The sequence below is a fragment of the Oratosquilla oratoria genome, chromosome 28, assembly GCF_046742065.1.
Source record: "Oratosquilla oratoria isolate Oo_2021 chromosome 28, ASM4674206v1, whole genome shotgun sequence".
Classification (NCBI taxonomy): domain Eukaryota; kingdom Metazoa; phylum Arthropoda; class Malacostraca; order Stomatopoda; family Squillidae; genus Oratosquilla; species Oratosquilla oratoria.
Window position 1 is genome coordinate 14,471,519 of NC_134804.1, and position 22,856 is coordinate 14,494,374.

Sequence of the window (22,856 nt, forward strand, 5' to 3'; positions counted from 1 at the left end):
TTTATAAATCTATATGACAAACATTATCAGAGCCAATACAGAACCTTGTGGGCCTCCACTTATCATTTCTTCCTAGGTCAAGTTCTTGTCTCTAAGTACCACCCTCATTTTTCTCCCATTCAAGAAATATTTCATCCATTCCAATAACTTCCCTTGTATTCCAATTGTTTAAATTTTTCATAGTAGCTTTTTGTGTGGTACTTTATCAAATGGAAAGGGAGTTGGGAGATAGGGTTGATGAAAGAGTATTAGGATGGTTTGGACACATGGAAAGAATGAGTGAAGAAAGACTAGTAAAAGAAGTATGGAAGGCAGATGTGGAGGGAGTGAACATGAGGGGACGTCCTAGGATGAGGTGGATGGATGGGGTGAAGGGTGCTTTGGGGAAGAGGGGAATGTCTGTTGAAGAAGGATAGGAGAGGACAGAAGACAGGGGTGAATGGAGAATGGTTGTATATGGATGATGTGATGCATGAGGTATGTGTGAGCAAAATTTGACGCAGCCCGAAGGGATTTCTCCCCATCTCCTTTTGTGCATGGGGGGATGGAGAGGGGGGTCACCGATTTGATGAAGCGGCCTTGCTATGGATGTGCTGTGTCTTGCAACACTGCTTCTGACCCAGGGCAGTGGACAAGGTGCAGGGATGACCCGTCATCCAGGAGGTGCTAAGATAAGAGGGAGGGTGGAGGGGTGTGGAGTGTATTCAGGGATGGAATGGGTGGGAATGATTTCATGCCTTTTCCTTTTTGGCTACCCCCCTTGTAAGGGGGAAAAAGCCTTGGTATATGTATTTTATCAAATGCTTTTTGTAATTCTAAGAAGGCACAACCTGTCCATCCGTCCCTTTCTTGTATTATTTCTATTAGCCTCGAGTAAAAGAAAATCAAGTTTGTGGCACATGATCCTCTGCATCCAAATCCAAATAGTTTTGGGAATGGTTTTTATGCCTTTGTTTTTTGGTTACCTCCCTTGTAAGAGGGGAAAAGCCTTTGGTCTATGTATATGTATATATATTATTCTCTTCCAAATGTTTGATCCATTTACTTTTGATAACTTTTTTTGCATATTTTTGCTATTGTACTTGGAAGGGAGACCAGTCTAGTTAGTTGGATTTTCTTTGTCACCCTCATTTGTATATTGGTACAATATTTGCACTTTTCCAATCTTGTGGTACTTTTTCTTCTTTGAGTGAGAAATAAATTATTTTGAGTATTTTGTCCATTAATTCATCTATACATTCTTTTAATATCCAATTTGCAATTCCTTCTAGCTCATATGATTTTCTGACGTCAAGGTTTTTCATTTTGTTCCTTATTCCTTTCTGTGTCACCATTATTTCTTTCATGGGGGGGGTTTCTTTCTGTCCTTCCTCCCAATTTTGTGAATACAGATTTAAAATGCTTGTTCATAATTTTAGCCATTTCTACATCGTCTATATATAATTCATTATTTCCTTCACGCATTTTCATTATTTCATGTTTATCTTTTAGTTTGTCATTTACATATCTGTAGAATAATTTTGGTCGGTCCTTGCATTTTTCTATTATGTCCTTTTCATAGTTTCTTTTTTCTCCCCTGCGTATTTTACATATTCGTTTCTTAGTGTGATGTGTTTGCCATTTGGTCTTTTTTTTTTTTTATCTTTTTCCAGGCTTTGTCTCTTCTATCTTTAGCCTCCCTACACTTTTTGTTATAACAGCACTTATGTACACCCATTTTTGTTTTTACTTTGGTATGTATTTGTCTATTCCCTCCTTGTCATTTTCTTTTCATATGTTCCATTTCTCTTCTATCTTTGTTTCTTCATTTAACCCCTACAGGGTCAGCAGCATATGTCGTATGGTGCAAATGAAAAAATTCACCAAAAATAGGCATTACATCAAGGGTTTAATTTGTGGTAACAACCAAGTAGCCCTATCCATTGGCTATAAAAGACACCCAATTTTTTTTATTTATTGACAAAACTGGCAACCCCGGCAACAATTTTTTTTTTTTTGGGGGGGGGGGTAACTTGGGAGTATAAAATCGGCCTTTAGGCCTTTAGGATGTAATTTAGGTGACTGGTGTATGAAACAAAGTACAAGGAGGTGAAGTTGTACTTCGATAGTTTGGCAGGTGCTATTTAGTACATATTCAGATGTACAGAACTGGCAATTTCGCAATCTTTGGTTTTATGTACATTGTTCTGTTTTTCTTTGTGGTTTGTTTAGGTTTTCATGTAAAACATTAGCTTGGTTCCATTGAGGTAAATGTTGTTTTTCATCTATGTGGTTTACCCAGGCGCCTACATGAACACAAAGCTGATGTCCGTCACCACTATACAACAAACGCCTGGGTAAACCACATAGATGAAAAACATTTACCTCAATGGAACCAAGCTAACATTTTACATGAAAACCTAAACAAACCACAAAGAAAAACATTAGAAGCAATATACATAAACACCAACGATTGCATCAACAACAGAACAGGAGATATCAAGATTGCAAAACATGCCGCCAAATACGCCATGAGACAATTGCTCACACAAAACAAACAAACAAATACATCCACCCGCCTCACACCTGACCCCACATGACCGCCAAGCCAAGCAGCATATGGAATCCCACCCCACGTTCCTCTTGAACCACCGCAACTGCCCTATAATACCAATACCATTCTCCTCTGTGCTGTCCTTAGTTTTGTTTCCATTGCCTTCATTAGTTTCCAAGTCTCACACCCATAGATTATTGCTGGTAGAATGCATTGATTGTAAAATTTATGTTTCACACATAAAGGTAAAGCCTCTCAGGATCTTATTATAATTACCAAACACTTTCCAACCAATTGCAATGTGTCTTTTTATTTCCTTATCATGATCTTTTGTCACTTTCACCATCTGGCCTATATAACTATACTCTCCAACTTCCTCAAGACTCTAATCATCAATTACAATCTCTTTACTTTGAACTTTTGTGTTGAACATTACTTTGGTTTTACTTTTATTCATTTTTAAACCTACTTTGACACTTTCCTTGTTTAGATCACTCAGCATATCTTGCAAGTCTTCTGCTCTTTCAGAAATAAGAATAATGTCATCCGCAAATCTTAGGTGGCTCAAATATTCGCCATTAATCTTTAAACCTTTCTTTTCCCAATTCAATCTTCTGAAAATATCTTCCAAGCAAGCCGTAAATAGTTACAGTGAAATTGTATCGCCTTGCCGTACTCCTTTCTCGATCTTGATCTTTTCTGTATCTTTATGTAGTCAAATTATTGTGGTACCTTTAGCATTAATCTTTTCTAAAACCTTTATGATCTGTTCATTTGTACCCTGCTTGCGTAGCGAGTTTAGTATTGCCATTTGTTCTACCGAGTCAAAGGCCTTCTCGTAATCTACAAAAGTTAAACACAGAGGTATATTGTATTCTGTCATTTTCTCAATTAGTTGGTGTATATATATATATATTATATATATATACACACATACATATATCATTTTTAGAAGTTCTGCCAATGTTCAATCTGTCTTTAACATACACAACATATACATATATATATATACATGTGTATATATATATATATATATATATATATATACTGAAAAATCAATTTACCACATAACAAAGTGATAAATATTTGCCAAAAAATCCACAAAAACTATTTATAAACACATTTTCCATAAGTGTCAGACTAATATGGGTGACTGTACATTGATTTGAAACATCACAAATGTAAAATTCCTTCACTTTATGAAATTCTAATGAAGCTTCCCTGAAAAATACCTCATTCAACCTGCGTGAGGAGTGAAAGAATGTCTACGTATGTTCTACCAAACTTTTGCACACATATCTTGACAAAATCGACCCAGTTTCTCCACTTCTATGCTAAGTTGAATCAAAATAAGCAAATTTTGAGTTGATTAAAAAAAAAAAAAAAAAAAAAAAAAAAATAAATCAATCAATTTTGGCTCCGATGCTGTATGGGTTAAAAAGTTTTCCCAGTTCACTTTTTGAAAAAAAATTCTGTGTTTCTCAAAATCAGTTGCTTCTGACCCAGGGTAGTGGATAGTATGCAGGAATGACCCATCATCCAGGAGGTGCTAAGAAAAGAGGGAGGAAGGTGGAGGGGAGTGGAATATATAGGAAATGGAATGGGTGGGAGTGGTTTCTATGCCTTTTTCTTTATGGCTACCCCCATGTAGGGGAAAAAGCCTTTGGTACACGTATGTGTAAGACACACTTCATTTTCTGCTGCTTCCATCATGTTTTCTGTTTCCTTTCCATTTTTCTCTGCTATGAACCATTGTCTCACTTTCATATCCACTACTCTCCAATAGAATTTCTCTTTGACTCTGTTCTTTTCTCATTTTTTCCTTAGCTTCTAGTCTTTTTGTTTTCTCATCCTCTCTTTCCTCTTTATTCATTTCTCTTTTTATCCATACCTGTTTATATTGATCACTGTCTGCTAGTTTCCCTGTTTTTGCTAAGATATTCTCTGCTGTCTTTTGTGACCTGAATTTGATCTTAATTGGTCTGGTCTTATCTGTATTGTATTTCCCTATTCTATATATTTCTTCAATTTCTTTCCCTGTTTCTTGTCCATCCTCTTGAACTACTTCTAATATCTTGTTTATCTTTTCCTTCTCCTCTTTTATTCTTGTGGTCCTATTTGGATTATGCTTCTCTTCCATCCCTAATATAATTATACATTTATTTTTGTCTGCTAAGTCTCTTACTATATTCTCCTTCTCTCTCATCACTTTAATGACTGTGTCCTTAGTTTGTTCTTTCATCTGTTGTGTCATTACATCTCTAAATACAATTTTGTTGTTCTCTTGGACTTTTCTCCAACCCTGTACTTCTTTTGCTATGGACTCTTTATTCGCTTTATTATTTTTCTTTAATTTCTCATTCTCATCTTTTACTTCTTTTAACTGTCTTTTTAATTCTTCTCTTTCAATAGTTAGGTTTTGGTTCTCCTTCTTTAGTTCTTCCCATGCTTCGTTCATTTTTTTTTTTTTTTAAGTTTCTCCTCTAGATTTACTAGTCGGGGGAGGTTGTCATCTCCTCCCTCATTAAATCCATAAAAGCAGTTATCTTCTCTTTCCATTGAGCTGCTATTATCTATATTTCTGCTTTTGACACCTCTGCTCCCCTGTTCTACCTCGTCTGTGTGTTCTGCACTCCTTTTGTTGACACCTCTTCTAATGTCCAGGGCCCGTTTGTCCCCTTCCTCATTTCCTTCCATTTTCCTCAGTAATCCCTCCCTTTCTCCTTGTTCTTCACCTTCCCACTACAACATGAGCTTTTTCCTTCCCTACTAATACAACAAAGGTACTCCCTCATTATTGAGATCAACGAAACTTGAATTTTTCCTGGAGTTCCAAACTTCGTTGTCACTTCGACTGATGTGTGTATTTACCTAGTTGTATCTTACAGGAAGGGGAGCTATACTCATGGTGTCCCACCTTTGTATCTTGCAATGTCTAGTTTCGTCTTAAATTCATGTTTGGTTTTTGCACACACTATTGTTTTGTCCAGTCTGTTCCACATGTCCACCACTCTGTGTGGATTTTTTTTTTTTCAGATCTCTTCTATAACCCTTTTTGAGGTTTTTTTTTCTTTATGTCCTCTTGTCCCAATTTAGTAAGTCCTTTCTATCAAGGACTTGTGCCTTTCATGATTCTGTAGATGGTCAGTAGGTCACCCCTCTCTCTCTTCTTTGTTCCAAAGTTGGTAATTTCAATTTAGCCAGTCTCTCCTCATATGACAGGTTTGAAAGTGCTGGGGCTGTTTTTGTGGTTGCTCTTTGGATTCTTTCATCTTTTTTTTTTTTTTAATTCTTTTTGGTACTGGGTGACCATAGTGTCGCAGCATACTCCAGCCTAGGCCTTATTAATGTGACTAATATTTTTTTTACCCATTTCTTTGTCTAAATAGGTAAAAGCCACTTTTATTGATCTTAGCAAGTTATAGGATTCTCTGACAATTTTGTTTGTTTATCAGGGGACAAGTCATTTGAGACAATTACTCAATATAATAAAAGAAAGGGATGGATGGGGTGATTGTGCTTTCCTAGACTTACAAAAACCTTCCTCAAAGTACCATATGTATATATATATATATATATATATATATATATATATATATATATATATATATATATATATATATATATATATACAGTGCCAACAGCACTGTATGGGGCAGAAACATGGAACATAAGAGAAGAAGAGAGAAGGAGTTTAAATGTGTTTGAGATGAGTTGTCTGAGAAGTATGATAGGGGTTACTAGGCTAGACAGAGTGAGAAATGAGGAGGTGAGGAGGAGAACAGGGATGGAAAGGGAGATGGGAGATAGGGTTGACGAAAGAGTATTAGGGTGGTTTGGACACATGGAAAGAATGAGTGAAGAAAGACTAGTAAAAGAGGTATGGAAAGCAGATGTGGAGGGAATGAACATGAGGGGACGTCCTAGGATGAGGTGGATGGATGGGGTGAAGGAGGCTTTGGGGAAGAGGGGAATGTCTGTTGAGGAAGGACGGGAAGGGACAGAAGACAGGGGTGAATGGAGAATGGTTGTATATGGATGATGTTGTGATACATGAGGTGGAATGGGTGGGGGGATGGGGGGTGAGGTAGTATGTGTGAGCAAAATTTGACGCAGCCCAAAGGGGATTTCTCCCCGTCTTCTCCTTTTGTGCATGGGGGGACGGAGAGGGGGGGGTCGCCGATTTGATGAAGCGGCCCTGCTGTGGATGTGCTGTGTCTTGCAACACTGCTTCTGACTCAGGGCAGTGGACAGGGTGCAGGGATGACCCGTCATCCGGGAGGTGCTAAGATAAGAGGGAGGGTGGAGGGGTGTGGAGTGTATTCAGGGATGGAATGGGTGGGAATGATTTTATGCCTTTTCCTTTCTGGCTACCTCCCTTGTAAGGGGGAAAAAGCCTTGGTATATGTATGTAAAAAAAAAAAAAAATTGAAAAACATAGGAGGGATCCAAGGTAACCTACTAAACTGGATGGAGGATTTCCTGCAGGATAGAAAAATAAGAGTAGTACTCAGAGAAAAGGTTCTGGTTGGGAGGAGGTGATTAATGGAGTTCCATAGGGATCAGTATTAGCTTCAGTAATGTTCGCTATTTGTGTGAATGACATGGATGAAGATGTGAAATGTTACATGAGCTTTGCAGACAATGCTAAATTGTTGAGGATAGTGAATCACTACAGAGAGACCACAAGGTTTGGAAATGGAATCAGAAGTGGGACTTCAACATTAAGAAATGTAGAATAATGGAGTTTGGGAAAAGTAAAAAAAAAAGAATATCAATGTGTGTGTGGATTATAAGTGTCATGAGAAATCAGTATTTGAAGATGAATGCAAAGAGAAGATTTATGAAGAAGTGATAGTACCCATGGCACTATGGTGACTTGGATTCTGAAGTAGGCAGAAAGGAAAAGTTTAAATATAGTTGATGAAGTGTTTGAGAAGTATAGCAAATGTTACGAAGATGGATAAAGTAAGAAATGTGGAGGCAGAGTAGCATTAGAAAGATGTCACAAGGCAGATTAAAGAGTGCTCAGGTGGTTCATGCATACCAAGAACAAAGAGGATGGAGGAGGTAAAGGGAGTGCAGAAGGTAATGGGGATATCTATCAAGGAAGAGAGAGTGCATTAGAAGGGAATGAATGGAGAGCATTTGTATATGAACGATGAAACGATGGAATCCAAAGAGACAGGCTTATAAGAAATATAAGTGCTCGGGTGCATCTAATGACTATGAAAGTTATGTATCAATACAGAGAGATTTAAAAAAGACAATAAGAAAAAGAAAACGACAATACGAAATGAACATCGCTGATAAATCCAAAGAGAATCCCAAAGAATTCTATAGTTACATTAGAGATAAAAAGGTTGTTAGGAATCACATTGGTCCACTATTATCTGCTGACGGTCAACTTGAATATTCAAATGAAGGAATGTGTAATATCTTAAACAATTATTTTAGCTTGGTATTCGTAAACGAAACACCTCAAAGTGAATTCCAAACTGAAATCTGTGAAAAGTCTGGGGTAAACTTACTACGGTAAATATAACAAAAGAAAAAATTAAAAGGTGTATAGACAAACTCAAAGTTAATAAAACACCAGGGCCTGACGGTTGGCATCCAAGAATCTTAAAGGAAATGAAAAATGAGATTGTTGTTCCATTAGAAATTATTTTCAAGAAATCCATCATATCCGGAGATGTCCCAAGAGAATGGAAGCTAGCTAACGTTACTCCCATATTCAAAAAAGGTGACAAAAAGAAACCAAATAACTATAGGCCTATAAGTTTGACTTCAATCGTAGGAAAAATAATGGAAACTATCATCAGAGATGCTATCGAATATCATTTAGAAAGTAAACATTTGATAAATGATAGCCAGCATGGTTTCAGACAGAAACGTTCTTGCGTGACTAACTTACTCGAATTCTACAACACAGTTATCTCGAATTATGACAAAAGAAACAATATAGATTTAATATATCTAGACTTTGCAAAAGCTTTTGATACCGTCCCACACGAAAGACTACTTACTAAATTAGCTTTGCATGGAATAAGTGGTAGCCTATTAGGTTGGACTAGTAATTGGTTGAAAGGTCGAAAACAGAGAGTTGTTTTAAATGGAAAAACTTCTGGATGGAAAAGTGTTGCAAGTGGAGTTCCTCAGGGTTCCGTTCTTGGGCCACTTCTATTCATACATACATATACCAAGGCTTTTTCCCCCTTCCAAGGGAGGTAGCCAAAAAGGGAAAGGCATAAAAACACTCCCACCCATTTCATCCCTAAATACACTCCACACCCCTCCCACCCTTCCTCTCATCTGAGCACCTCCTGGATGACAGGTCATCCCTGCACCCTGCCCACCGCCCTGGGTCAGAAGCAGTGTCGCAAGACACAGTACATCCACAGCAAGGCCGCTTCATTTAATCGGCGACCCCCCCTCTCCGTCCCCCTTGCATATAAGGAGAGGACGGGGAGAAATCCCTTCGGGCTGCGTCAAAATTTACTCACACATACTACCCCACCCCCCCGCCCATTCCTCCTCATGCAGTCACAACATCATCCATATACAACCATTCTCCATTCACCCCTGTCTTCCGTCCTCTCCCTTCCTTCCTCAACAGACATTCCCCTCTTCCCCAAAGCCCCCTTCACCCCATCCATCCACCTCATCCTAGGACGTCCCCTCATGTTCACTCCCTCCACATCTGCCTTCCATACCTCTTTTACTAGTCTTTCTTCACTCATTCTTTCCATGTGTCCAAACCATCCTAATATTCTTTCATCAACCCTCTCTCCCAAATCCTTTTTCACCCCTGTTCTCCTCCTCACCTCCTCATTTCTCACTCTATCCAGCCTAGTAACCCCCACCATACTTCTCAGACACCTCATCTCAAACACATTCAAACTCCTTCTCTCTTCTTCTCTATTCATAGTATATATAAATGATATAGACCATGGACTAAAATCTACTGTTTCCAAATTTGCTGATGATACAAAACTGTGCGGAGTGGCAAATGATCACTCAAACCAATTAGATATTCAAGAAGATTTAGATCAATTACAGCAATGGTCTGAAAAGTGGCTAATGAAATTTAACACAAGTAAATGCAAGGTAATGCACATAGGTAAAAATAACAGTAAGTACGATTACAAGTTATTTGGAAATTCGTTAACAAGTGGATAGTGAAAAAGATCTCGGCGTAATTATCAGTAACGACCTCAAATCATCCAAGCAGTGTATTTCAGCCTCCGAGAAAGCAAATAAGATTCTGGGATTGATTGCGCGATCTTTTGATTTCAAAAGTCCATCACTCATTAACAAGCTATATAAATCGTTAGTTCGTCCACATTTGGAATATGCTGTTTCCGTATGGTCAACTAATCTCATTAAAGACATTGACAGATTGGAAAAAGTACAACGGCGAGCCACAAAACTGATTCCAAATATCAAAAATAAATCATACAAAAATCGACTTAAGCACATGAATCTGTTTTCCCTAAAAAAGCGTAGACTCAGAGGTGACTTGATACAGGTCTTTAAGATTTTAAAGGGAATTGACAACATCAAAAGTGACCAAATTTTCACATTGAATGAGAATCAGACAAGAAACAATGGTCTCAAACTGTCCGGAAATAGATTCAATTCGGAAGTAGGTAGAAACAACTTTGCCAACTGTGTAGTTAATGAATGGAATAAACTTCCTCCACAGGTAGTGCAATGTAGTTCAGTTCGAAGCTTTAAGAATCATTTAGATAAATACCTAAGTAAGATGCTGTAATGATTATAATTTATGTTATATTATTTGTTTTTGTTTTGTTATAATTTGTCTGTCTGATTTTCATTTATTATTAGTTATATGTCAATTTATTATCATTTACTATTTGCCTATTTGTTTGTTATTCAACTATACCTATGCATTTATTTATGTATTTTATTTGTTATATACATTATTATAGTTTTTATTTATTATTTGATTTTTTTTTTTTTTTTTTGCATCCGACCTAGATATGGATCAAAAGGTCTCCTGTCGGCATGCTCCGCCTTTGTAAACCTTTGTGTTATTCAACCTTAATAACTACTGTTACCATAAGTTAACTCTTACAATTCTCAAAACACTGTCTAATTTTCTTACTAACATACATACATACATACCAAGGCTTTTTCCCCCTTACAAGGGAGGTAGCCAAAAAGGAAAAGGCATAAAATCATCCCTACCCATTCCATCACTGAATACACTCCACACCCCTCCACCCTCCCTCCCATTTTCGCACCTCCTGGATGACGGGTCATCCCTGCACCTTGTCCACTGCCCTGGGTCAGAAGCAGTGTTGCAAGACACAGCACATCCACAGCAAGGCCGCTTCATTAAATTGGCGACCCCCCCTCTCCATCCCCCCATCCATAAAAGGAGAAGACGGGGAGAAATCCCTTCGGGCTCCATCAAATTTTGCTCACACATACTACCTCACCCCCCATCCCCCCGTCCATTCCACCTCAAGCATCACAACATCATCCATATACAACCATTCTTCTATAAAATCTGTTACTTTTGCCATTGTAGATTAATCAACTAAAAACTACCAGACATCAATTTATCTAATAATTTCACTGAACCACCTTGCATGCACACATTACTAGGGGCTTAGACAGTGACAAGATGTGTCAGAACTTGTGCTCTTTTGTTGTCTTGTTACAAATTGCCCTTCCTTGCAACCTCTTCTACAACAGATGATACATATAGCTATTTGGCCAGCTCTTACAGACACATCTACTTATCACTACAATGCACACCATGACTTTTACTTCACTAAACATGATGACATGGTACAATGCCACAAACTCCCCCCTATTGGGAGGCTAGGATGGTGTCCCTTACAGAGGGGCACCATCTCAAACACTTCATCAACTATATTTAAACTTTTGGTAAGAATCCAAAGAGCAGCGGCAAAAATGGCACCTACATTGGCCAATCTGACATATAAACAAAGATTGGAGAAACTACATCTGTCAACACTGGAACAGAGAAGAGAAAGAGGTGATTTGTTGACCATTTACAGAATTATGAAAGGATGGAAATCCTCGATAGAGATGACTTATTAAAGTGGGACATATGAGAAACAAGAGGACATGAAAAGAAACTAAAGGACACTTACAGAAGAGACCTGATTGATGTCTGGAACAAATTGAACAGAGAAACAGTGAATGCCAAAACTATACACGATTTTAAGAATAAACTGTATGCGGAGAGATACGAAAACGGGTCACTATGAGCATATCTCTAGTCCTGTAAAACACAACTAGGTAAATACAGACTTCCTAATAAGATACCAGACAATTACTCACACCATCACTGAAATAATCACAATCCAAACATGAATAAAGAAAACAACCAACACTATCACAAATATATATATCCCACAACATCAACCCCATGAAGCTTCATCCCACAGCTCCAACCACATAAGTCAATAACACAAATCACACAAACAAAATATATAACACAGACATGCACAATAATACCAAAAGAGGGCTGGCCAATTATCTGGCAGGAAGAGATGCCAATGTGTAATATAATGACCAATCATCACACACCAGAAACTTTAAGAATGGAGTACCACTGGGCCCAGTTCTATCCCTACACTTTTTAATCATATGCATGATATACCCACACCCACCACCTCAGAAATGCAAATCTCTTCTTACACAGACAACATAACAATTACATACACACACCATAATGCAGGTAATGCTGCAGAAATACTACAACCATACCTCAACACTTGGTTCACTACAAAGCCTCAAAATACCGCCTACCAAATCCACAGCAACAGTTCTCACCAATTGGACAGCAGAACACAAATACATACCTTGCCTCTATAACACTCTCATACCACACACACATACACCCAAGATTCTTGGCATAATACATGATACATCTATGTCATTCAAACAACACATTACAAAAAAGGACAATGTGCACACCTAGACTTAACACATACTACAGTAAACAAACAATGCATACACTCAGTGATGAATAATGTGAGGTCTGCATGGGTCCCTAAACTCACTAAGACACACCTCAACACTCTACAGACCATACAAAACAAAGCCATACAGACAATTACAGGCTACACAAATACAACACTTATAGACCATTTACACTATGAAACAGAAGTCCTCAAAGTCAAGAAGCACGTTGACACGAGAGGCACACAAACACTTGCTGCAGCCTCCACAAACACAGCACACACACACACACACACACACACACACACACACACTAAGAAACATCAAAACAACATCCAAACACCTATACCATTCACAAATACTATCTTCTTCCTCCAGCACCACCAACCACCCTCCAGAAACATATCCATAATCATATCATTCACTGCTCCATCAACAAACTGAAAGACAATATTTTGTTGCATGACAGACCCCCTGATATCCATCTCTCTGAATCCTTTCTCCTGTGAAAGGATAGAATCCACCTGGCCAGACTGCGATGTGGCCGCCATCCAGCCTTTCTAAGCTACCAGAAGAGGCTGGACGATAGTATTGCAAACAACTGCCCAGGATGTAACACTTCACCCCATACTATACAACACATTATAGAAGACTGCAATGTGCACAATCATGCATGTCAAAAACACAATATACACTCTATAAAGGATTTGTGGAAAAACCTTGTTCCAGCTGTGGTTTCCTCAGGGAGAAGGACTGCTGAGCTATGGTCTAGGGAACAACAACAACAAACCATATACTAGCAGGTGATCTGAATACACACCATCCAACCTGGCTAACACACAGACAGCAAATCAAAGAGGACATCAAATTCTGGAACAACTACCCAACCTAAATATAATTAACTCCAGACATAACAATGTGTTCACCCTCCCTACAAACTCGAATTACATGGGAAACCATTGAAGACCATCTGATCATTCCCATAAGAAGATAAATTAAAACCCACAATCAAGAGAACATTCATAACTACCAAAAGCAAACTGGCAAAAGTATTCAGACAACATAGATATATAGATAGAATATACATACATACACCAAGGCTTTTTCACCCTTACAAGGGAGGTAGCCAAAAAGGAAAAGGCATAAAATCATTCCCACCCATTCCATCCCTGAATACACTCCACAGCCCTCCACCCTCCCTCTTATCTTAGCACCTCCTGGATGACGGGTCATCCCTGCACCTTGTCCACTGCCCTGGGTCAGAAGCAGTGTCGCAAGCACATCCACAGCAAGGCCGCTTCATTAAATCGGCAACCCCCCCCCCCATCCATAAGAGAAGAAGACGGGGAGAAATCCCTTCGGGCTGCGTCAAATTTAGCTCACACATACTACCTCACCCCCCATCCATTCCACCTCATGCATCACAACATCAAATATATAAATATTTTGAAATAGGCCAATACTCATCCCTGGATAAAAGCAATAAACAAAGTAGCAACAACTATCCAAAAGGCATATATATATATATATATATATATATATATATATATATATATATGTGACACGTCAGGGGGTGAAGTACAATAGTACACAGCGAGCGGTGAGTGTTGTGTTGTTGTCAGTATGGAAACGTGTGAGAGCAACATCTCAGCTTGCGGGATGGTTTCCTGACCCATGATTTTTTTCATTGTCCAAGGGTAATTTTATTTTCATAAAAGTAAAATAAAAATGATCCCATATGTGGTGGTAAATCAACAACAACAAGGCAGGTCAGAGGTTATATGCTTAGCTCGTGGCTCAGCTGCAGGAAGGATTATGGTATTGGAAACACTTGTAACAGCAAAGTAGTGAGTTTAATTCCTCACATTACGCGAAATTCACATTACGCGCTGCCTTTTGGAACGCATCTAGCGCGTAAAGTGAGGACTACCTGTATATATATGTATATATACACATATATATATATGTATATATATATATATGTATATATATATATATATATATATATATATATATATATCCCAAATGTCTATTCCTCATTACACTCTTTAATCCACCAAGGCATTTACTCGCTTCTCTCAATCTACATTCTACCTCCACTTTCACTCCACCTTTCCCTGCCACATTTGCACCCAAGTATCTAAAACTATCCACTTCCTCCAGTCGCTCTCCCTTAATGCTCACTTCCAGTCTACTGCCACTTTCACCCCTTGTACATCTCATCACCTCACTTTTACCCACATTTATCTTTAGCTTTCTTCTATCACATACTCTCCCAAAGAGAGATGCTAAGAGGAGACTGTATGAAGGAGTGATTGTGCCAACAGTACTGTATGGGGCAGAAACATGGAACATAAGAGAAGAAGAGAGGAGTTTGAATGTGTTTGAGATAAGGTGTCTGAGAAGTATGATGGGGGTTACTAGGGTGGATAGAGTGAGAAATGAGGAGGTGAGGAGGAGAACTGGGGTGGAAAAGGAGCTGGGAGATAGGGTTGATGAAAGAATATTAGGATGGTTTGGACACATGGAAAGAATGAGTGAAGAAAGACTAGTAAATGAGGTGTGGAAGGCAGATGTGGAGGGAGTGAACATGAGGGGACGTCCTAGGATGAGGTGGATGGATGGGGTGAAGGGGGCTTTGGGGAAGAGGGGAATGTCTATTGAGGAAGGACGGGAGAGGACAGAAGACAGGGGTGAATGGAGAATGGTTGTATATGGATGATGTTTTTTTTTTATTGCATGAGGTGGAATGGGTGGGGGGATGGGGGGTGAGGTAGTATGTGTGAGCAAAATTTGACGCAGCCCGAAGGGATTTCTCTCCGTCTTCTCCTTTTATGCAATGGGGGGACGGAGAGGGGGGGTCGCCAATTTAATGAAGCGGCCTTGCTGTGGATGCGCTGTGTCTTGCGACACTGCTTCTGACCCAGGGCAGTGGACAAGGTGCAGGGATGACCCGTCATTCAGGAGGTGCTAAGATAAGAGGGAGGGTGGAGGGGTGTGGAGTGTATTCAGGGATGGAATGGGTGGGAATGATTTTATGCCTTTTTCTTTTTGGCTACCCCCCTTGTAAGGGGGATAAAGCCTTGGTATATGTATGTATATGTATATATATATATATATACACACACCAGATAGCCTCATTAAAGAAAAAAGGAAAAAAGAAAAGAAAAAAAGAAACATAAAATAATCAAGCAATTGAATTGAAACATTGGAAATCAAATTACTAATAGAAAAAAAAAAAATAAATAAATAAAGAAAATAATAGATGGATTACAATGATAATGGCAAAATATGGAAAGTGGTAAACACCATAAAAAATTCAAAAAGTGGTCAAAACTATCAGAAACTCAAAATAGAGAGAATATATAGTAATATTAAATGTCCTAATCATTCCACTGGAAAAGAACCCAAAACTTCTATGCCTTACACTTGATATGACTTTCAATCCACATATCAAAGATCTGACAGCAAAAATCAACAAGATAAATCCTCTAAAATCCATCCTCAGCACCAACTTTGTACATCAGTAAGAACCTCTATCAACCATCAACTATGTACAAACAGTTCACGAGTACCACCCTTGACTACACCTCCAAAGCATGGTTCCTAACAATCAACAAGATGAGCACAAACAAATTATAAAATTTACAGAATAGAGCACTTAAAGTAATAACAGGATCCACCAAAACCATCCCTATCAGACACCTACATACAGATACCAAAACCCTCCCAATAGAAAACCACATTAAAATTATGAAAACAATTGTATGCCAGAACCCTTAACACTACATTTCACAACTACCACCAATAGGAGTGCAACAAAATACTAACCCAGCAGCATACTACTCAAACATCTATAACAGCCCACCACCTACACAATAAAAACATCCACACACTGAAGACACATAACACCTCATATTACAATGCCCCACACTAACAGTCCCCAGACAACAACTCTATATCTCTTCTCTAAGTGACTTATGACCCAAAGGCTGTTGCCAATTTCCTATAGGCTGCAGGTCTGCAAAAGAGACAAGGGGCAATGGACTGATAGAATCTATCCTGAAACTTTCCTGTTAATGCCCCACCACTATTTCTTTCATTTTTCTGTTGTCTTCGATTTTGTTAGGTTAGGTTATTGCCCCCACCTTTCTCTGTTTATCTTACCATTTTTTTTTTTCCAGAAAAAAACAAGCCTATAATGGATAATTTAAAAACAATCATTTGTAAACTTCATTACATTCTGGTGCTGGGACAATAACCTAACCTAACCTAAACAAAATCAAAGACAACATAAAAATAAAAAAAATAGTGGTGGGGCAATAAGAGGAAAGTTCCTCTATCCTTAACCATTTCAGTACGATGATGTCTAAGTAGGCATCATGAGACACAAGTGGGTACATGAGGATACTGGCATTGGCGTCTTGATTACATTTTTTTTCGTAGTTGTACACGAGTTACTCCCGGATTCTGTGAATTGGTTTCATAACGATTTCTGTGTTTATTATTACTCAGGGTAAAAGAAAATGAGTAATACAGCAGTGACTTTACATTTTATAATGTGAGTAGTATGATGCGCATGAGAATTTGAGTCATACTTAAGTGGTTAACAGGAAGATTATGAAACTTCTTTCAGCTCATGACCTTTTCTCTGATTGCTAGCATAACTCCTGCACCTGACATTCATATAATGATCTAATGATTCAGTTTAACTCTCTCATTTTTGGAGGATTTTGGCAAGACCTATGCTGTTACACTAAACACACAGCATCAAAACCATGTGATAGAGTTTGGCAAAAACCTTTGACTTCAAAGGTACCTTGATATGGAACCCCTGTTCTCCTTTGTAACTTGTATTCTTTTTTATCATTCTACAGGAGCTGCTATATGGTCAGTGCTCTTCTCCTTTTTATAAACTATTCTATTTGACAACACAGCCTCTCCTACTGTGCTGTGATATAGGAAATCTGATACTTTTATTCTTTAACATTCTTCTATGTTTTTCAATTCCTTGATCTCAAATAAGTGGAACGACTGTATTTTCCTTCCCACAAGACATCCAAAAAATTAGGAAATGCCCTTTAAATAACCACATAGACTAAACCAGCAAGTTCAAATTTGACAATCTTAAATTATTTTTACATTCCAAAAGTTCTTGTCACCTCCCTCATGCATCACAGCATCATCCATACACAACCCTTCTCCATTCACCCCTATCTTCTGTCCTCCCCTGTCCTTCCTCAACAAAAATTCCTCTTTTGTAATGCCCCTTTTACCCTATCCATCCATCTCATCCTAGGATGTCCCCTCATATTCAGTCCTTCCACACTTCTTTTATTAATCTTTATTCATTCATTCTTTCCATGTGTCCAAACCATCCTAATATTCTTTCATCAACCCTATCTCCCTTTCTACCCCTGTTCTCCTCCTCACCTCTTCATTTCTCACTCAATCTAGCCTAGTAGCCCCTATCATACTTCTCAGACATTTCATCTCAAACACATCCAAACTCCATCTCTCTTCCTCTCTTATGTTCCATGTTTCTGCCCCATACAGTGCTGTAAGCACAATCACTCCTTCATATAACCTCCTCTTAGCATCCATTCCCAGATGTCTATTTCTCATTACATTTTTTAATCCTCCAAGGCATTTAATTGGTTCTCTCAATCTACATTCTACCTCCACCCCAGCTCCTCCCTTTCCTGCCACATTCGCAGTCAAGTATCTAAAACTATCCACTTCCTCCAGTCTCTCTCCCTTAATGCTCACTTCCAGCCAGCTGTCACTCTCTCACCTTGAATATCTCATCACCTTATTTTGCCAACATTTATCTTCAGCTTCCTTCTTTCACACACCTTCTCAAACTCTGTCACTAACTTCCTCAATCCCTCCTCTGATCCTGCTATAAGCACAGTGTCATCAGCAAACAAGTGACTTATTTCTCACTTTTCTCCATTTTCTTTTATCATCTCCAACCCCTGACCCATTACCCTTGCATTCATCTCTTGCACCACCCCATCCATGTATAGATTGAACAGCCAGAGCAACCATGTCAACTCAGATATAAAACACTACCAATTTCAACAGTTAACCATTTCTTTGATAGAGCACAATCTTTTTCTTATGATAACCTAAGTATTCTTAGACTATTCTATGCTTGTAAACTCAACTATATAATTTATCTCAACAACTGCTAAAGCAACTTCAATAAGATTTGGTGCCCTGTATGGCTTTCAAAATTTCATAACTCCCTCTCAACTGATGACTATATAGGGTTTACTTGCCCTTGTATTGAGTATGCCACTCATTTTTATGGTGACTCACCTTACTTAGTACTCTTGAGCAGGGTCCAAAACCTTCTGCCTTGTCAATGCACCTTTTACTTTTCTTTTCACTGGCAAACTTCAGCCTCTCTTTGCCTATCATAATATCATATCTATTTCTTTTCCACAATTATTTCCATGGTCACTACTCCACTCCGTTAGAGCACTAGATTTTCTGCAGTGTCTTATAACTTTTCTGTACAATTACATTTTGTAAATCAACTAGTATGCCATCTTTCCACCATGATACTCAGAAAAGGAATTTCAAGGCACTTCCTGTACACTAACACTTGACTTTTAAATCTGTCATTTTTTGAAGACTTTTTGCTGCTCTTCAAAATAAGTACTGTAGTTCAAAGAAAAACTACATAACTGTTTTCCTATTCATGTCCTCAGTGAACAAGATAAATTACCTATATGCAGTATGCCTTTGCATTTCAAATATCAAATTCTGAAACATGGACCTCTTCTATGTAAATTTTATTGTATCACTTATCTAAAAAAAAAATCTGAATACCAATTCACAACATTTGGAAAACAATATAACTAAGCTGTGGCACAACAAACAAATGGGAATGTTTGCTGGCAGTCACTGACAAAGCCCTTCAAAATTATGTATTAAATTCACTCAGTAATAACTTTTCCATTACATCACTCATTATCAACCAAACATTTAGTAAACTACAGGACCTTTAATATTAACCTACAAAATACAAGCTAAATTACTGCAAACCTTAAAACTTTTCCCAGTCTGACCTTAGTAACAAATGAAGTTCTGATCAGATTCTGACGACATGGGCCAAGAGAGTGTGGTTTAAACCCTGGTACACATGTATGTAGACCTGTAAAAAATATAGAAAATATTACAGATTGCCACTGCAACTTGCCAGTCACTCCTAAATAATACTTTTTTTTCATTATTCACACACTTTGACTTTCACTTCTCCCTTTCACCAGTTGACTTGCAAGATTTGTGACCAAGTTTAAATGGTTAATCTACTGCATAATCTAAGTAAGCAAGTTCAGCCTGCCAAGACACTTTAATTTTCCCTTGCTGTTAAGTATTGCCACAAAAGTTTAACACAACACTGTCAGTGCTCATTACCATGATCAGATCAACATGGGACAATAACAAGAATCACACATATTGTCTTGAAGTCGAACGTGAGCACCCAAATCAATAATTGTTACAGTCACACTGTCTATTAGAGTATCACTAACAAAAACGTTGCTGCAAGAGGCCCATTGACTGGCTGTGGGGAACTAGAGGAAAAAAATCTCCCCTACCATTTTCAAAGATTAATCACAGATGCTCAATGTAAACAACTTGCGTATGCACTATCACGATTAAGCTGCAATATGTCCAGTGGTCGTTTAACGTGTACACGGGGTGGAAGACGGATGGAAGGCCTGATTGGTGAGTGTTTTGCCCAGGGGGGAAATCCTCGTAACCCCTAACACCTCACCCTTCGCCCACCAAAAACACCGTCTCCATACACCATCTTAGCAGGATTTAGCACGGCAGGATTTGGCCTACTTCTGTCCAGTTTGGGGTACCTGGTATGGAAGAACGATGTGCTAGCAAGTGTAAAGGCAGAATAAGTTTGCGTCACTTCGAAGCCAACAGCTTCTCGTAACAATAGCATCACAAACAAGCACTCCATGACCCACTTTTACTTTTACACTCTTTTTATTCGACTACACATCGCAATCTTTTTTTATTAGAGTGGACACAGATATAGTTACAAATTTCACGTCAAAATGGCTCAACTGGAGACAAGCTACACTTACAAAGAATCGGTTAAATTTGGTCGAAAGGCACAAAATACGCCTTAACTTAAAGCGTCTTTCCCTTTCTGTTATGATGAAGATTTTCATGCATCTTGCGATTGTTTTAAAACTAAATGAGTATATAACTGACTCCGAAATGTTAGTATTACTATTATTATTTACTTAAAAGACCACGATATATAAGATATAACCAATAAATGAAAAATACAATGATTTTGAATCGTAAATTCAAAGCGGGAAATTCAAAAGTCCCGATAGTCTTCATGAATGACAGTCTATAATAAGCTGAATGAATACCTAAATATTTCATAAAAGATAATTCAGTAAAAATATATGATTACGTATTGAGTAATATGTTTGAATAAGTATAGAAATACTCACGATACCATCAATCAACAATGTTTGGCAACCTAACTTCCCATGCACGCGCGCGTGCGTGGACAAGGTCTTTCGCGTCAAAGCGCGAACATAGCCCTAATCCCGTCGCTGCGATGACGCACTTCACAAATTTGATTTTGACAAATGCCAGGGTATTATATTTAACTTAACAAATGTTCTCGTAGGGATTAAAACCACCCAGATATTTCATTAGCTATGGTGGTGTAATTACCAGATTTTGCGTAACGCCTGACGATTTGCTTCAGCATAACGAACTAATTTATGAAAGCAGAGATAGAAGAAATGAATAAGTGCAAAAATATTATAACAGACAAACGAATACTTTGATGAAAAGTAGATGAACAAATGAATGCTCATCTAGAAATAAATCTCTAAGTAAATCAATGAATAAATGAGTAAATATAGACAAATATTAACAAATGAACAAACAAATAAATAAATAAACTAATATAATAAATCAATGAATAAATGAGTAAATAAAAATAATACATCAATACATAAATAGATAAATAAACTAATAAACAAATGAATAAATCAAAATGAAAGAGTAAACAAACTAATGCAAATAGATAGATCATCAATTAGATAATAAATGCACAAATACATTATGATTGAATAAAAGTATAAATAAAAAACAAATTGATAGATAGATTAATAAATAAAACATTTAATTAATCGATAAATAAATAAATAAGAAATATAATCTGATAAACAAATTAGGGAAAAATAAAAATGTAATAAACAAATGTATATAAATGATATAGACCATGGACTAAAATCTACTGTTTCCAAATTTGCTGATGATACAAAACTGTGCGGAGTGGCAAATGATCACTCAAACCAATTAGATATTCAAGAAGATTTAGATCAATTACAGCAATGGTCTGAAAAGTGGCTAATGAAATTTAACACAAGTAAATGCAAGGTAATGCACATAGGTAAAAATAACAGTAAGTACGATTACAAGTTATTTGGAAATTCGTAAACAAAAGTGGATAGTGAAAAAGATCTCGGCGTAATTATCAGTAACGACCTCAAATCAAAAAAGCAATGTATTTCAGCCTCTGAGAAAGCAAATAAGATTCTGGGATTGATTGCGCGATCTTTTGATTTCAAAAGTCCATCACTCATTAACAAGCTATATAAATCGTTAGTTCGTCCACATTTGGAATATGCTGTTTCCGTATGGTCACCGAATCTCATTAAAGACATTGACAGACTAGAAAAAGTACAACGACGAGCCACAAAACTGATTCCAAATATCAAAAATAAATCATACGAAAATCGACTAAAGCACATGAATCTGTTTTCCCTAAAAAAGCGTAGACTCAGACGTGACTTGATACAGGTCTTTAAGATTTTAAAGGGAATTGGCAACATCAAAAGTGACCAAATTTTCACATTGAATGAGAATCAGACAAGAAACAATGGTCTCAAACTGTCCGGAAATAGATTCAATTTGGAATTAGGTAGAAACAACTTCGCCAACCGTGTAGTTAATGAATGGAATAAACTTCCTGCACAGGTAGTGCAATGTAGTTCAGTTCGAAGCTTTAAGAATCATTTAGATAAATACCTAAGTAAGATGCTGTAATGATTATAATTTATGTTATATTATTTGTTTTTGTTTTGTTATAATTTGTCTGTCTGATCTTCATTTATTATTAGTTATATGTTAATTTATTATTTACTATTTATCTGTTTGTTTATTATTTTAACTATACCTATGCATTTATTTATGTATTTTATTTGTTATATACATTATTATAGTTTTTATTTATTATTCTATTATTGATATATGGTATATGTTATATATGTATGTGTATGTATATATGTATATATAT

At 37.5% G+C, this 22,856-nt stretch overlaps 1 protein-coding gene across 6 annotated transcripts in view; it reads right to left on the reverse strand.

Annotated features, from left to right (window-relative positions):
* The window catches only part of LOC143040240 (uncharacterized), a 33,544-nt gene extending 12,844 nt beyond the window's left edge, over positions 1 to 20,700 (reverse strand). The window contains exons 1-3 of one of the 6 annotated variants that reach the window (XM_076210970.1): positions 20,614 to 20,691; positions 20,110 to 20,379; positions 19,579 to 19,664 (exon numbers count right to left, since the gene is read on the reverse strand). The gene's annotated coding sequence lies outside the window, so the exon portion shown is untranslated. Of the gene's footprint in view, positions 1 to 19,578; positions 19,665 to 19,927; positions 20,522 to 20,613 lie in introns of those variants that run through there. The other 5 variants (XM_076210971.1, XM_076210973.1, XM_076210972.1 and 2 more) reach the window with 5 other exon arrangements.
* Between the last annotated feature and the right edge of the window lie 2,156 nt (positions 20,701 to 22,856).